Below are 4,660 nucleotides of genomic sequence, written 5' to 3' on the forward strand. Positions count from 1 at the left end.
AGCAGAATTTTCCTAGTCCAAGACAATTAGTACACTTTTCCGGTAAGTCCCTGCATAGGGCTGGATTATGCCTGCCGTCAATACTCGAGAGGCATAGCTTGTAGAGTATTGACTGGTAGCGCCAAGAGATTAGGTCGGTCCGGGTAGGACAAAGTCTCGCTACGCGCGAAAGAAAGTCCCGCATACTCAGCGGGCCGGTACGTCGGATAGCCCGGGTGCCGTAACACTTCTAGCTGAGCAGCCTCTGCGCTCGGTGACCTGTAAAAGCGCTCGCGCGCCGTCGTCCATCCTTTGGTGGAGGGCACAGGGTTGTGAACGAGCTCAGCCGAACCAAACTCGGCGGAGTCTCGGAAGTGATCTGACTTGGTTAGTCGGAACCGAGTGGAAACGAGCCACTCGTCTGTCCCGGAAGGGCCGGACCGCGAGGGGACCACCCTCTGCGCAGGCCATACAAACCGCCGACCTAACTCGGCGATTCGTTGTGGTTTGTGTAAGGAATCCACATCTGACGATATTTGTGTGTTCTACTACACCACAAAACGAACAGTCTGTGGATGGAGCTACAATGTTTCTCTTTATCATAGATGAGTCTACAAGGTACAAGTGGCCGTTCCTACTCAAGAAGAAGAGTGAAGCAACGTTTCACATCAAGGTCCTACTGAACAGGCTGCGAACTCGTTTTCCTGAGAAGAAGGTGCGACGACTACACTCTGACCAAGGAGGTGAATTTGCAAGCAAGGAGCTAAGTGACTACTGCGTCGACCAAGGGATTGAGCAGCAGTTTACGAACGCCTATTCTCCTCAAGAGAACGGCATTGTGGAGCGTGCTAATGGTGTGGTTCTACCAAGGATCAGAGCGATGCTGATGGCTACACACATGCCCAACTCCTTGTGGGGAGAAGCCTTCCTGCATGTGGTGACGACGTTAAACTGGCTACCCACCAAGCCTTTAGGATTGGTGTCCCCGCACCAGAAACTGTACGAATCGGAGCCCATGCTGGATGATTTGCGTACTTGGGGCTGTCTGGCACACGTGCGTGTTCCCCCTGAGTCAAGACAAGCGACAGAAAAGCTGGAAGCAAGGGCAAGACTGTGTTTATTACTGGGTTATAGCGAATCGACCCTAGGCTACAGATTCATTGACCTGGTGACAGCTCAAGTGGTGACAGCTCGTAGTGGGAATGTGAAGTTCCATGAAGAGTTTACGACCGATGGTATCTACATGAAGCATCTATTAGAGAACGCATTCTTTGATGGTGATCATACTCTACGCGAGACTGTACCTGTGGCGCGCATCAAGACCAACATGGAGACGTACCTTCCAGGTTGGAGTGACGGCATCTCTAGTGCGGAGAAGCCACTTGAGGCGGTACCACTTGCTGACGAACCTGCAGAAACTGAGTTAAGTTCAAGTGGAAGTTTGTCAATCGTTGACGCACCTGTGAGCAAGGACAGTGCGGAGACTGCTGGTGTTGCAGCACCAGCCGTGTTGCAGGATCCTACTGAAGAAACCGAGGAAGGTTTGGAAGTGAGGAAGCGCAAGAGACGCAGAATAAAGAAGAAACCTGCAATGGTGGAGAAGGAGACAAGTGGCTTCGAGATTCAACCTCCATCAAGAGAGCCCTGCCTAAAGCGACCAAGAAGGAAGCAGAAGGCGAACGTTCGATTGTCGGATTACGTGGTAGGCCTAGTGCAGGCTATGACTACGGATGTGCAGATTCCGACGACGTACAAACAAGCACGTGCAAGCAAGTACTGGCAGCAGTGGAGAGCTGCAATGTTGGTGGAACTTCAATCGTTGAAGGGTCACAAGACCTGGAAACTTGTACCCCGCAAAGATTCCAAGAAAGTGAAGGTGATAACGTGTAGGTGGGTCTTTGCTGTGAAGCGAGATGAGCGTGGACGAATCAAACGATTCAAAGCGCAACTAGTGATCCATGGATTCAAACAACAGCTTGGGATTAACTACAGAGTCTCTTATGCACCTGTGATCCGGTTCGAAACCATACGTGCGGCTATCTACTACGCTGTACAAAGAGGTTGGGAGGTGTTGCAATTTGACGTGAAGACGGCTTTTCTGTATGGAGACTTGGACGAGACTATCTTCATGGAGCAGCCTCCTGGCTTCCAGGTGGATGGACCTGGGTCCATTTGCAGATTGTTGAAGAGCCTGTACGGACTGAAGCAAGCACCGAACGTTTGGAATCGCACGCTTCATGCGAAGCTTGTTGCGATGGGCTTTACTAGGACGGACTCTGACTACGGCCTATATACATTGAGGAAGGATGGTGAAGTCAAGTTGCTACTGACTGTTTACGTGGACGATCTACTGCTGATGGGTTCACGTGACCTGTGTGCCACAATCGCTGCCTCACTGCAAGAGACATTCGAGCTCACGACGATGGGCACAGTCAAATATCTCTTAGGCGTCGAGATCCTGATTGACCGGCCGCGCCGGCAAATAGTGTACTGCCAGAAGCAGTACGTACTGGAGGTGTTGAAGCGTTTTCATATGGAAAACTGTAATGGCTGTGCTACACCAGAAGCTACGACGCCCTCGAAGACAGACGTGCCTGCTTCGAAGGAGTATCTTCCCTACAGAGAACTGGTGGGTGCTCTCCAGTACCTCTTTAGTGCATCGAGACCTGACATAGCTCATGCTACCCGACACCTGGGCAAGTATCTTGCGAGCTATGATCATATGCATTTCGCACAAGCCAAGAGGGTGCTGCGTTACCTGAAGGCTACATGTGACTACGGACTAGTGATGAATGTGAAGCTACAGACTGATGTGCAAGTTAGTGGCTACTCTGATGCTGATTATGCGAATGACCCTGTGGATCGACGGAGTGTCAGTGGCTACATCACTATGCTGGACGACAACGTCATCTCCTACGCATCTCGTAAGCAAGTAATCAACGCGCTCAGTACCTGTGAAGCTGAGTACGTAGCAATGACAGAGGCGACCAAGGACTTGTTGTGGCTTGCTGGCCTATGCAAGGAGTTGAGCTGGAAGCATCCAGTACCTCAACCACTGGGAGACAATCAAGGAGCCATTGCCTTAACTGCGAAACCTGGCAAACATTCGAAATCGAAACATATCGATAACAAGTACCACATGATCAGACGCCACGTGGAGTTGAAGCAATTTACAACCCAACACATCGGAACTGATGATATGGTGGCCGATATAATGACAAAGGCACTTGCAGCATGAACTTTTATTTGCTCAAACCACCCAATAACCGCTATTTAGGGGTAGGGGTAGTTTATTCCAGCTTATTTCCGGAATTGTCCGGCTTTCTCGACATTTCGCGATAAGACGCCTTAGTAAAATCAAGTCACATCATGTATTATCGCGTAAAAGGCGTCTGTACCAGATAAAAAATTCATGCGGTTGAAGAGTAAATATAGACTAAAACTTCACGATGAGGCGCCATGCAACCGACCAGCTTGCATTACGCGCGGGATTCACACTGCGAGAGGCAATGAGGAGAGCTTCGCGAGGTCTGGACACTCCTGCTGGCACAATAGGGCAAGAGATTGCGGCGGAGAAGATGTTTGAGGAGTTCCTCACTTCAATAGGATTATCGAGAGTCGATTTAGATGGCATACATAAAGCTCATAGAGAATTAGCTAGTCTCCCGACCCAGAACATGTACTCATTGCTAACAGCTTTTTCGATTTACATACAGACGAAGAAAAGCAACAAGGCGAGAGCGGCGGATGGACTACTAGCAAAATCGACAGCGCTAGGGTATTTTTCACAAGTTGTGAACATGCTTCGCGAGCGCTACACCAACTCTCTTGGTGACCCTAAGAGAATTGCCAAGATTCGGGACAAAATGGCTAGTTACATAGAAGAGAGGAATTTGCGCGCAAATGTGCAAACCAATGACGCTCCTGGGTGTAACGTGGATGATCTAAGTGTACTCGTTGGGTATCTAATTGCGAAAGCTGACGTGGCTACCGGTTTGAAGTCTGTACATGATGCGGCTCTGTTGACTATGATGTGGCATACATTTGGAAGAGCTGTCGATACCTGCTTTGCACGTAAACAACAGCTCTCGATTTCAGCTTCTGGAGAGCTTTTCCTCCACATTGCCAGGATCAAAACCTCTATGGTTCAAGGCGTCTCAATATATAAGTCCCCGGAGAGATGGCAGCAGTGTATGCTTCACGCATTCGGGTTGCTGTTTATCTGCTACGACGAGCCCTCCGAATATTTGTTTCCGTTGGCACCTAATTTCGCAGAGTCCGACCTTCCTGGTAATAAACCGTATTCACAAGAGGAAGCTGTTTTGTACTGGGGTCAACTATTAGAAGACGATAACAGCACGTCGGAGCCGCCCCAAAAGCGAGAGAGGAAGAGACCAAATATCGCAAGTTATATTACCGAGGTCATTAGAGATTCGTTGAGGTCGATGCCTCCTGATCTCAGCCAAACGGTGACGCCGAATATGACCAGCCACTCCATTCGCCGTGGAGCCGCTGCGTACGCCAATGCGTCGCCGAAGCTGTCGATTCAGTGGATTTCTACTCGCGGGGCTTGGCTGTTGGAGTCACTAACCAAGGCGTTTGCCTACATTGGAACGACAACAAAGGAGGATCAGAGCGTAGCCAAAGTCTTAGCAGGGTACCAAGCTCCAGACCTACCTGT

The sequence above is a fragment of the Phytophthora infestans genome, genomic scaffold (assembly GCF_000142945.1).
Source record: "Phytophthora infestans T30-4 supercont1.7 genomic scaffold, whole genome shotgun sequence".
NCBI classification, from domain to species: domain Eukaryota; phylum Oomycota; class Peronosporomycetes; order Peronosporales; family Peronosporaceae; genus Phytophthora; species Phytophthora infestans.